This window comes from Panthera leo, chromosome B3 (assembly GCF_018350215.1).
Source record: "Panthera leo isolate Ple1 chromosome B3, P.leo_Ple1_pat1.1, whole genome shotgun sequence".
In the NCBI taxonomy this organism is placed as follows: domain Eukaryota; kingdom Metazoa; phylum Chordata; class Mammalia; order Carnivora; family Felidae; genus Panthera; species Panthera leo.
Window position 1 is genome coordinate 11,969,491 of NC_056684.1, and position 13,582 is coordinate 11,983,072.

Genomic DNA, 13,582 nt, shown 5'->3' on the forward strand with positions numbered 1-13,582 from the left:
TTATGTGGGGAGGAGAATTTATCGGAAGGATATCGGGGGGACTCAGAATCGGTGGGTGGTTTAATTCATGAAGTGTGTGGAGGGCACGATAAGTAATGCCTTGGTTTCTCTTGGTGTCCAGCTTCCTTGCTCTCAGAGTGCACAGGAGAGAAAATGATCAGGACGGAGCTGGTTTGAGTGATAAAAAGAGTCGCGGGCTGAACAAATGGAGAGTCTAGGTGAGTTTTTATTTTATCTGAACAGCTTCGTTTCATTCCTAATATTCTTTTACATTTCAGCTATTTCTCTCCCTTCCCCCCATTTAAGTAAATATGACATTTCTTAGAAGAATTGTTTGGTGAAAGCAAATGAAAGCAAGGGGGTCTAATGGAAACTCAAACAGTTTTGAAGGAATAATAATAATTATATTGATAGGTTTCTTGCCTAAGCCTTCTCAGTGGGCAGTATTTACAAATTAACCACACTATGAAATATTCAGCCCATTGCCACATCTTAGTTGATTTGTATAATCCCCTGCCCAGGCTCTGGGGTGAGCTATTCCCTAATTAATTATTAAATTCCCATCTGTACAGTGTGAACGGGATAATGAAATTCCAGCAGGCCCTAGGAAAAGCCAAGCACTGCCTTCTGGGGAAGGCTTCTGGTTTTCCAGGGCTTGGGTCCTTCTTCCAGCCCAGGGTCCCTTCCCGCGCGTCTCCCCCAAGGACTAATTGTAGATTTGGCTGGTGGCCAGAGTAGTTCCGACCTTCCTATAACCCGGGATTCCACGGTTCTGGTCTCAGCCCCATACCACCCACAGCTCGGCCACCAAGGAATCACCATATGGCTTTATAAGGACATTCTCAAACCCATTCTAGGCTTGCTTTATGGACAGCCCCTAAGCTTCATGGCTATTCCCCTATTACTTCATTTTTGGGTGCGTTTTTCCATGTGGCTGAAGACGGTTTTCCTCCAGTTGTTCAGCAAGGAGTTTGAAAGACACGACACCCTACAGCTCTGTGAGAAACAGACCCAGAGCACTTGCAGAAGGTTCGGTGGGCGTGTTGGGTGAAGAGGCAGGGTCGCCGTGGCAGACGACGCTAATGGCTGAGTGTAGGGGCACTGAGGGCTCAGGTGTGTTCGGGGGCCCCCAAAAGTAGGCTCCCTCGTCTGCAAACTGAAGTTTCTGAGACATTTCACTGCGGTCCCCTCGGTCCCCAAGGGCCACAGCTCTTGCTTGGGAGCTGTGTTTCTGGGTTGATTATATTGTACTTAAAAACCAGCACTCACTGGTCAATATCGTCTTCAGATACAACGAAGCGAATTGATCACACGGTGGCTGATATTTGAGATCTCTTGGAGGTCATGCGGTCCAGCTCTCAAAATTGCCTGTGCACACAAATCACCTGACAATTTTGTTAATGGGCAGATTCTGACGCATTGAGTCTGTGTGGGGCCTGAGACCCCACATTCCTGGGAAACCCTGCTATCTACTGCTGGTCCATGGACCACACATTGAGTAGCGAGAGGCCGTGAGGCAAGATCATACTTGTAAAGAGAGAAGAAATCAGACTCACCAAAAAAGGGAAAGATCCAACGTGTTAAGCTCATGTGCACGTACGTTTTGGTAGCTTTTTAACTCAAGGCGTGATTCGTAGGGATTAGAGCAAAGCCAGCCTTAAACTTGTTTCCTTCTGTTTATTACAGTAATTTTTTTTTTTTTTTCATTTCAACTAAGCCTGCGTTCAAATTTAGACGTGGATCTAGAACTGCTTCTTGGGTCTGAGTCTGTGATGTAATCGTGAACGCCGCTGTTTTACAGGTTGGGTGTGATGCTCAGGAAGCTTTGTAAGCTGTCTGACCTCTTTTGCCGTCTGTAACATGGGGATCCTAGTAGTGCTCAGGAAGGTTGGACAGCTGGTATCATTGGGGGTGGACTCTGGAATTGCTTTGGCTTGGGTTCAGTTGCTAGGTTGACTATTTGAGTGTTTTTCCCCTTCTCGGGGCCTTGTTCTTCTCATCGGTAGTATAGGACAGTTTGGGACCTGTCTTAGAAGATTGTTGTGAAGATGCTATGAGGAGGGGACCCGGTGCGTGGCAGGCACTCAGTGACAGTGGGGCTAGCAGAGATCTCTCCATTCTGTGGAAACCTGACCTTGCAGCTGGCTAAGATGCCTGCAAAGAGGCAAGGAGGAAAGAGTGTGTTGAAGGTTGGGGAGGCCATTTTGTCCTTCCATTTCACATGTATGGAGCGTTTACTAATGTGCAAATGCTGTGTGAGGTTCCGTGGGGCCCTTGAAGAACAAGCAGAAAGGGATCCGCTAAGAAAGGAGTAGAAATTCTGACGGAAGAAAAAGAAATGCCAAATCGGAAAACTGAAAACTAGTCTCTTTCTGGGAGGCCGACTGATCTGTGTGGCCCATGGGTTGATCCAGATCCTGAGGTTATTCTACTGGGAGCTGTGAGGACACAGGAATTACGGAAGGGGAGGGAGTCGTGCTGAAGTAGGAAGCCTGGTTGCCAAAGGCCACCATTTGTGTGTTTGACTGCTCAGAAACTCTGGTTCTCCGAGAGGTAGCCCTCAAAGCAATGCAGGCAGAACACTAGGAAACCTTAGGTTTCACCCCGTTCTCCACATGGCGAAATGACGCCATGTGAATCGGCAGGGGGCGCTGGAGCAGAGTTAGATCAATTTGCCCTGGTCGATCCGATGTCCCTGGAGTGGGCCTGCATCAGAGGTTACACACTGTGAACCATAGGCCAAGTTCAGCTCGCAAATGTATTTGGCCCTCAGCTGTTGTTGTTGTTGTTGTTGTTGTTTTAATGTTTATTAGCTGCCAACATTGAAAATATTGGAGGCTTTTTATTGAAGTGGAGATTTCCAACTTTAAAAATAAAATTTGTAATTCTGGGCCTGTGTTCCTACGTAGTAGCAATCTGTCAGCTCTGAATAAAGGAGGGGCCCTTTAGGTGACCACACCTTCTCAGGTGGTTCACAGTCCCTGCCTGACCTGCTTTAACCATGCCCGGGCCCCGCCTGGCCTTTTAACTTGTGACTGCATTATATTTTGGGCACCTCTGCCCACAATTTATCATCTAATCTTCTGTTTGAGGGCAAGGAAGCCATGTTCTAGACTTCCACCCTCCCAATATCTTCATTTCCTTAAAGCCTTGTTCCCTGTGGCCACTGAAAGGTGAAAGGGACACCAGACTCAGACTCAAAAGATCTGGGTGTGCATGTAGGTGTGGACACTTAACCAGCACTGAGACTCTGGGCAGACACCATCTTCCCAAGTCTCAGCTTCTTTATTTGTGAAGCACAGGCTCATAATCATAATGACTAACCGGGCAGGAAGTGACAGTGAGCTCTAGAGGGTGGGAGAGAAATCGAGAACCTAAGTAATGTGATGCCTCCAGGCTGGTGAGGGAGACAACTGATGTAGATAGGTAGATGAGATCATAAGTGCTATTATACAAAGATGGTCGTGGTGGGGGGATGATGCTTGATTCAGCTTCAAGGTGGGAGGAGGTCAGATAGGGCTTCATGGAGGAGGTGATCAGCTGAGACTTGAAGGAATGTTTGGCTTTGCCAACATGACCAGATAATCCAATGCTTCTAATAACTACAATGCACAGGCTTCCAAGAGGGATAGTTAGGAGGTAATTCTAGCGTCACAGGTTACCCACTAGCTGTGGGGGAAAGAGGGTTCTGGTCAACTTTCTGGACACCCCTCCGATGTCCTGGTGGAAGCTGGCCCTCTAAAGCTGGCTTGGGAGGTCCAAACTGACAGACTGACATTCTCCCCACCAAATCTCCTTTGTTCTTGGTGAGAAAGGAATATTAGCGTTTGGGAAAAAGTACCTTTGTGAGAAATTTTAGGCAATTGGTTAGTGTGAGAGTCAAGACAGAGTTAAAAACAGGATTTTGGCCCTTTCCTTCTGGAACCATCACTGTGCATTGATGGCTGGAGAAAATAGTATAATCTGATTGTTCCATTGGGTCATTTCTGGGAACATGAAGACATGTTTCCAAAACTTGAAGTCCGTGTGCATTGAGAGAGTACCTCGATGCTTGGTCCCGCATCCTCCCTTGGCCTCCTCTTCTCTGGCCCCCTGCTCTGTCCACAGCAGACACTAGTTCCCTGTGAAACTCAACTTAAATAGATGCGACCCAGTTTTTGCTACATAGAACGAACTCTGCTGGGGTTGAAGATGCATTTGGCTGCCCGAGAAAACCCCAGCCTGCTTCTCCTCACTGCATCGCATTTGGCAAATGTCTTCTGCAGAAGGAATGCCGAGAATTTCCCTTTTCATCATGTCAGATCATCTGGCTTGGGCTGGCCCTTCCCCAAGAGCCCAGCGGACACAGCTGGAGCAGGGCGGGGCCCAGGCGGATTGTTGAGCTGGGAGCCCTGGCCTTCCCTTGGCTTGACGGCCACAGCGGAACAAGGCTGAGGCCAGTGGGTCCCACGGGGTTGGGGAAGGCACCTAGCCTGATGTACAAGTGGAAGGACGCCGGGCACAGGGTGACCTCGGCTTTAATCCCAATCTAAGCGGGAATCCTGAGATTATGACCTATAAATTCCCCAAGAATGCCTCGCTATTTCACAAGGAGATCTCTAAGAGAAGTTATTTCTCCAGGGGTGGATCCAGGTTTTGGGTGGCCTGAAGTTCTTACAATTTTTGGAGTCCTTTTTGAGAAAAGAAAATTATGGATGCAGAATTAAGTACAAGGGCCCTTGCCAGGGAGGGGCCTTGATGCCCCAGCCATGTTAATGTCATGGTGAACCCGCCTTTTCAATTTCCGTTCTAATAGAAAAGGCAGCCACAACAGGAAGACGTTTTGGATCGGGCTTTGGTTGTTAATTTATGGACTGCTCTTGCTGGCCTGCTGCAGTTGGGGGATCCCTGACAGGGGGGAGAGGGTGGGGGGTGAGGCCCAGAGGCCCTGGTGTTTGTAGGGAGGTCCCCGGGAGATAGTACACGCTGGGGAAAGCCAGGGGGAGCAGTCCAATGTCAGCTGACTGACAAATGTCAACCAGATGCCAACGGCAGGGGATCAGAATGTCATTCAGAGGGGCCAGACTGCTGTTTGCTAGATTTCATACAACAGTTTAGAGGTCCAGAGTTGTCCGGTCAGAGCCTCGCACACCCGCCTGTCAATGTAGGCCGAACGGCCTCTCCTTGCCCAGGTGGCCAGATCATTTCTTCAGTTGCAGGCATGACTCCTGGAAGGACGTTTGCCTCAGGAAGCTGACAGTTTCCAGCCCTGAGTCTGTCGCTTCCCGGCATTGAGCTTTACGTTTCTTCACGTGTGAGACTCCTGTCACACACGTCGGCAGAGTTGTGCTAATCAAAATAACTGATACAGGTGAAGCCCTATTACTGTAATATTTTTTTTTTTAACGTTTATTTATTTTTGAGACAGAAAGAGACACAGCATGAACGGGGGAGGGGCAGAGAGAGAGGGAAACACAGAATCGGAAGCAGGCCCCAGGCTCCGAGCCATCGCCTCAGAGCCTGACGCGGGGCTCGAACCCGCAGACCGCGAGATCGTGACCTGAGCCGAAGTCGGACGCTTAACTGACTGAGCCACCCAGGCGCCCCCCCTATTACTGTAATATTAAACACAATTCTTTCTTACTTATTTTTTTTAAAGTGACTTTATTTTTTAAATATAATTTATTCTCAAATTGTAAACACAATTCTTTAGAAACCAGATTAAATAGACACATGTTCCTAAGCATATGCCACTTACATGTCCATCTAATAGACTAAGGCGGAACTCCATCTACAGAGACAATGCATATTCTCAGGCCCGCCTGGAACATTTCCACGAGCCGACCGCATCCTGGGTCTCAAAGTCTTAAGCCTCAGAAATATACATCATACTGGGCACCTGGGTGGCTCAGTCAGTTAAGTGCCTGACTTAGGTTCAGGTCATGCTCTCACGGTTCATGGGTTTGAGCCCCACGTCGGGCTCTGTGCTGACAGCTCAGAGCCCGCTTCAGATTCTGTGTCTCCCTCTCTCTCTGCCCTCCCCTGCTTGCACTCTGTCTCTCTCTCTCAAAAATAAACATTAAATTTTTTTTTTTAAATGCACAGGGGGCGCCTGGGTGGCTCAGTCGGTTGAGCAACTGTCTTTGGCTCAGGTCATGAGCTCATGGTTTGTGAGTTTGAGCCCCACATGGGGCTCCATGCTGACAGCTCAGAGCCTGGAGCCTGTTTCAGATTCTGTGTCTCCCTCTTTCTCTGACCCTCCCCTGTTCATGCTCTCTCTCTGTCTCAAAAATAAATAAATGTTAAAAAAAAATTAAAAAAAAAAAAGAAAGAAAATAAAAAGGTCTGAAATAAATGCAGTAAATCTATATATGTTAAATCTAGCCTATGTCTAATGAGAGGATTGTCATATCCCCGACTTCATATCGCTTTATGTTCAGAATTAGAAAGAAAAAGGGTCAAGGTTGGGCACATCAATGGTGTTCAGCAAGTGCTAAGTTTTGGCTGGACCAGGTTTGTTTTTTTTTTTTTTTTTTTAATTTTTAAATTTATTTTGAGAGAGAGAGAGAGAAAGAGAGGGGGAGGGACAAAGAGAGAGAGGGAGACACAGAATCTGAAGGAGGCTCTAGGCTCTGAGCTGTCAGCACAGAGCCTGATGCGGGGCTCGAACCCACCAGCCGTGAGATCATGACCTGAGCCCAAGTGGGACGCTCAACCGACTGAGTCACCCAGGTACCCCTGACTGGATCAGGTTTTCAGAGAGCATTTAATGAGCTAGTGTGGGTGAAAGTTCCTGGGACAGGTGCCCAGGATGGGTCTGTCCCCTTCGTCCCCATCTTTGTGTTCTGGTGCAGCCTCTCCCCTGTATGGGCCAGGCTGACTTCCGGGGCTGCACACGGGTCTTCTCCTCCATAGTCTGGAAGGCTCCCTGGGTACTGGCGACATCGGAGAGGCAGCAGCAAGATTCAGAGGCTGGGAAGCTGGGCCTTAGTCCATGGCTGATCCTCATGCCCTTGAATCCAATGGGTCAGTGAGACACTGTACTTCCAGACCTGCATATCAGCCCTGAGTGGCAGGTCAGGGAGAGATAGACACTCCTAGCCACCCCATTCCTCCCTTGGCTTGCTGTATTACTCGCTAATACCCACCCTGATCTCTCCTGAGGCAGTGGGCTTTCTTACCTTTTTAGGATAATTAGCAAACCTATTGTACAATAAAAACATGGCTTGGTTTCCATGGTGATTTGCATGTTGTGTCTCATGATGCCTTCTAAGGAGCCTATCTTAATCTTCATCAGCCCTACTGAGACTAGTCTCTGCCATATCTCATTACAGGGAAAATTTCCTTAAGAGAACATTGTATTTTCCTAATGTTCCTTTCACTGGGGCAGAAATCCCAGTGTATCGCATGATGACTCTAGTTAACAATTTTGTATTGTATACTTGAAATTTGCTTAGAGAGTGGATCTTAAATGTTCTGAACACACATACATACACACGATGGAAACTATTCAAAGTGATGGATGTGTTAATTGATTTTATTGTGGTAATCATTTCACAATACACACATATGTCAAATCATCACGTTGTACACTTTATATAATTTTATTTGTCAATTACATCTCCATGAAGCTGGGAAAAAATAAAATTTGCACTTCGGAAACAAAGACATCTTAAGTTCAAATTCACCGATTTGCCCCTAATGCATCCTATAATGGAGAGTAACTTGTTTCTAATCAAGAGTTATAGTATCATCGAGAGGTGGTAAACACTTAGCATACATGCTGTTAGGCAGCTTAAAAACACTTAGGATGTGGGTCTGTGTGACCACTCGACAGATATGTGCAGCGAAACCTTGAAGGCTGTGTTCAGAGACCTGTAAGAAATCCCCTGAGGGATTTCGGCGTCCTCAAACAGCAAGTTCACAGATGGGCAAAGCACCGAGAACTATCGGGTTTGTGGGAACAAATCAGTTTGAGTCAGACCCAGTGGGAGCCATGCCGTGTGGGCAACCTCGTAATGAATATAGACTTGCACCATCCTGTGTGTTATTACCCCAGCTGTGCCTATTACTCTTTCAATAATTGAAGGCAATTTGTTACAGGGGTACCTTGGCTGATGGCAATCAATAAGCCAGAAGTCTAGAATCCAATCCAAACTGGATGAGGGCCCCGGCGGGTCTTCTAGGAACACGACGCCTCTCTCTTAACCCGTTCTGCTCCTGGAACATCTCGAGACTGGTCTTACCGAATGCCTGTCTCCTCATCCAGCGCTGGGATGCCTTTGGCAGATTCCCTTCGTTGGGCTGCTCAGTGTGGTCCACGGATTGGCTGACTCCATTTTGGCATCAGTATCACCTGGCCCTCGTTAGGCCAGATGTCAATCCTCCGCCCAGCCTCAGACCTACTAAAGCAGAAACTTCCCGGGTGGGGCCCCAGAAGCTGGGTTGTCACAAACCCTCCAGACAATTCTGATGCCCGCTCACGTTTGAGAACCACTGGATGAGGGGAAAACCAAGTGTTAAGATAACAACAGAAAGCGTGAGTAGAATTCAGTTTTTAATTGCACGTCTGCTTTCTCGGCGCAAGGCACGCGTCTCCTCCTCCCACCGCCAGCAGGTCCCCACGCCCCGCTCCCCGCGTGGCCTTCCAGCACCGTCTCCACTGGGGCAGCCTGCCTCCCTCTGGCTTTGCCCCACGGCCCCGCCAAGCATGGCCGTCCCTTTCACACCCCACGGCGAGAGTGCTGGCTTTGCACACATTGCAACTGCCAGAACTGACACAAGTGACACTTATTATAAAACATGGATTTCATTTTATCCCATCCCCCAACCAACCAACCATGACATTCCTTCCGGCCCCCAGATGGGTCTAGGAACGGCATGAGTTCGGAAAGTAGGTTTTGAGAGCAACGTTTCTTGATTGGCCTCCGCTCTCCCGTGACAGAGGAGTGGCTCTTACCTCAGTAATTGAGTGAATTGTCGGCGTTTCATCTATCATCACTTAGAATTAATCACGATCTGTACTCCCCGCCCCCCCCGACCCCCCAACAAGAACAAGAGCATCAACGTACTTAAAAAATACAGGACTGCTTTAATGAGATGTAATTCACATACCATACTGTTTCCCCCTTGAAGTATTCAATTTAATGAATTCAACAAATTTTTAAAATGTTTATTTATTTTTGAGAGACAGTGCGAGTTGGGGAGGGGCAGAGAGAGAGAGAGAGATAGAGAGGGGGGGACACAGAATCAGAAGCAGGCTCCAGGCTCTGAGCCATCAGCACAGAGCCCGACGCGGGGCTCAAATCCCCAAGCCATGAGATCATGACCTGAGCCGAAGTTGGACGCTCAACCGACTGAGCTACCCAGGCACCCCTCAATGAGTTTCAGTATATTCCCAAAGTTGTGCAACCGTCAGCACCATTAATTCTCCAATTAATCATCTAGAATTTTTTCATCCCCTTCAGAACACACCCTGGACCCTTTCATCATGCCCCCCCTCTCTACCCCTGCACTCCCGCTCCCCCATGTCTACGAATCCGCCTTCTGTCTCCATGGATTTATCCGTTGGAGGCATTTTGTTTATGTCATGTAAATGGGCTTATGTGATGTCTGGTTTTCCAGAGCTGGCTTGTTCTGTTCACTCAGGAGGTAGCGGGCATCAGCACTATTCCTTCTCATGGCTGAATCTCAGCCAGTTTTACCCTGCGGCTCCTTCGTCATCATTGCCTTGTCACTTGCTAAGTTGGATTTTAGCCCCAGACCATGTGTGTGCGTATATTTAGTTTATTTTTCAAATAATCAATGGTTATTTATCATCAGTTTCAACAGCCACATCATCTCCTCTTCTTCTGCCCCCGTCCCCCACGGTGGGGACCAGACTCTTACACTGAGTGATCACCCAGAAGTTTGGATCTTCTGCCAGGCTCTGAGCTTAAGGAATCAGGACTTACTACATAATTTTCTTAAACTCTTCCCCCTTGTAGGCTTCCTGGTAGCCTTGCCTGCACCACAGCTTGAAGCACACGAACTGCAGATGTGTGCGTCCCACCTGCTTCCTTGACCTCGCTACGCCGGTGTCTCAAACATGAAATGTCCAACAGAAGATGCCGATTGTCCCCTCCCCCAAAATGACTCCTCCCTGCACTCATCCTGTCCATCTTATAAGTGGCACCACGTCCCCTTGCTGCTCAAGTGAGGAGGCACCCTTGACGCTGTTTAAAAAAATTATTATTGAAGTATAGAGGACATGTAATATTATGTTCATTTCAGGTGCACAACCGAGCAATTGGACGATTCTTCACATCGCTCCTGATGCTCTGTCTTCTCTCCCCTCCCACACTGCATTCACTGGTGTTCCCCAAAGGTACATCTGAAATCTGTTCCTGAGCTGCCCATCTCCAGAGCCACCCCCAGACTAACTTCCTTAGTTGCTGGATCTACAATAACTTTAACTGATCTCCTTGCTTCTATTGTTGTCCTCCAAGAATCCATTCTTTCCCTAACTGCCCGATGGCCCATTCAAAGCATGTACCAGAGTTTCACTTTCTAGCTTAAGAGCCCCTGATGACCGCTGCTGTTCCTAGAATGAAATCCAGACTCCTTTCCCCCACCTCCCCATTTTTTTTCAAACATATTTTAAAAAGTTTATTTATTTATTTTGAGAGAGAGTGAGAGATGGGGAGGGGCAGAGAGAGAGAGGGAGAGAGAGTCCCTGACATTGCAGAGCCTGATGCGGGGCTTGAATTCGTGAACTGTGAGATCGTGACCTGAGCCAGCAAGCAAGAGTCGGGGTGCTTAACCAACTGAGCCACCCTGGCGCCTTGACTCCTCTCCCCTTTAAGACACTTGCCAGTCTTGTCTACGCCCGCCATCTCTCAGTAGAGTAAGTCGTCTTTGAGCAGGGACTCTTCTGTCCCGTGCACACTCAGCCTGCAGGGCCTGGCATGTAATGGAGCTTTAGTAGCTGTTGATCGACTGATTCACTGTTTCTGCTCCTGTCTCAGCCTCCCTGCTACTCAGTCTGACCACCTGACTCCAAATTTGCTGTGGGCTTGGGGGTTCGAGCTTTGAGCAAAGGCTGATGGTGGGGTGGGGTGGTGACTCTTGTGAGAATATCACTCATTTGAGAATATCACTTTCAAGTGTTGCATGATGCCTCTGGTAAGATATCACTTGGTGTTTTGGAATTCGTTGAGTAGAGTGGATTCTTTCCCCCTCATCTCTTACTTCTTTTTCATCTGGAAGCTAAGTTGTCTTCTGAGCTGGAGTCTCTGGGATTTGGGGGCCGCATCCTGGTGATTTTTCCAGAGGTCAGGCTGGGGATCTTGAACAGTCCATCCTGTAGATTACGCTCATGGGAGGTGACCCTCTGGGAATGAAGACAGGTCTCCAGGGTAAGGACTCACTCACATTTCTGCATTTGAGGAGAACAGCAAGCACGAAACCATGAAATGTTTCTGGCTAATGGAATAGAAAGAAAAAGACCCGTGAAAGCAACATTCCCTATGCTCATAAATACCAAGCAGTGTTCCTAGGTAACCAGAGAGAATGCATGGGGACAAGAGTTTTCTGGGAGCATACTGGGCTTGGTAGGGCTAGGGAAGGGGCTTTCACATATCCTTTTCCCCTAAAGGGCAGGCTCCCCTACTACAAGCTTTTCGGAGCACCTTCCTTTAGTCCAGCAGTCTGAGCTGCCCCATGGATTCTTGTCCACAGGTCTCCGTGCACCAAGACTGGCTGCATTCTGAGGTCAGTTGGGGAGGCATCTTAAGGCCAAGTGCCACATTATTGATAAGGCAGAAACTCTCCTTCTGATCCTTAGTTGGATGGGATTTCCTGAATGTTGCTTAGATGCTGGGGATCCGGCCAGGGGTAAAACCTGGAGCTCATGTTCCTAATGAGCAAGAAATGAAGGACCACAGGGCACACGGCAAATGTAATGCTAGAGGAAGGTTTGAGTTATGGGGGACACAGAAGATGGAGTGATCAACACTGAGGGTGGGGAAAGGTGCCAGGGAAGGTGGCTTTCTGGAGGAGCATACAGCCTGAACGTGGGTCTGCAGGCTTGAAACACCCTGGGGGAACTGTAGGCGGATCTATCTGGCTGGAGCCCTGGGTTTGGAAGCAGAGTTCATATAGAAGGTCAGCACTGGACAGGTCAGGGTTGGGTTTACATTTTCTTTCCTTTTCTTTTTATTTTTTGTTGAGGTTTCTTTTTATTTTAATTTTTTTAGCTTTTTAATTTTAACTTTTAATTTTTAAAATATAATTCATTGTCAAGCTAGCTAACATACAGTATGTACTGTGTGCTCTTGACTTTGGGAGTAGATTCCCCCGATTCATCGCTTCCATACAACACCCAGTGCTCATCCCAACAAGTGACCTCCTCGCTGCCCATCACCCATTTTCCCCTCTCCCTCATGCCCTCATCAATACTCAGTTTGTTCTCTGTATTTAAGAGACTCTTATGGTTTGCCTCCCTCTGTTTGTAACTATTTTTTCCCCTTCCCTTCCCCCATGGTCTTCTGTTAAGTTTCTCAAGATCCACATGAGTGAAAACATAAGGTATCTGTCTTTCTCTGACGGACTTATTTCACCCGGCATAATACCCTCCAGCTCCATCCACGTTGCTGCAAATGGCGGGATTTCATTCTTCCTCATTGCCAAGTAGTATTCCATTGTATATATAAACCACATCTTCTTTATCCATTCGTCAGTTGATGGACACTTAGGCTCTTTCCGTAATTTGGCTATTGTTGAAAGTGCTGCTGTCAACATTGGGGTACAAGTGCCCCTATGCATCAGCACTCCCGTATCCTTTGGATAAATTCCTAGTAGTGCTGTTGCTGGGTTGTAGGGTAGTTCTATTTTTAATTTTTTGAGGAACCTCTACACCGTGGGTTTGCATTTTGGAGATCATGCTGGCTGTAGGGTGAAAAGTGGATGGGAGGGGAAACGGGGGATCAGTTGGAAGGCTGTGCTCTAGCTGTGGGGAGGAGAAAAGTGAGGGGCAAAGAGATAACGAGCATTTAGCACTAACAGGCTCGGCGTTGACAGTTGGTCGTGGAAGAGTTGACAATGATTTTCATGAATCTGCCTTGAGCTCATGCATGGTTCAGTACAACTGAAACAGGAGACATGCATTAGGTTCTGGGGGACGTACTGAGTTTGGACGTACTGAGTTCCGTTTTGGACGTACTGAGTTTGAGGCATCTGAAGGTTATCTGAAAATGTCCTGAAGGTAGACAGCTGCAGTTTGGGGCTCAAAGACATTGTCACCTCAGACCTGGGCACAGAGCTTCAGAGCAGGAATGGATTCCATGGTGGATGGGATTGCGCAGGGAGGTGACAGATAAATGGACACCGAGCCTCACTGGTCAACAGTAGTCGCATTTAAAATTTCTCACACCCTCTGCCCTGATCACATTGAGAGAGGCATCCCTTGTCCCCAGGAGAGAAACTGTCTCACGATAAGGGCCAGCCCCTCGAACTGCATGGAAATCTTGCCAGTGCGGTAGGACGCCTGGGTAAGCAGGGCCACGGTTTCTCGGTAGAGGGAAGCGGCTCTGAATTCAGTGTATTCAGTATCAGAGTGGCTGTT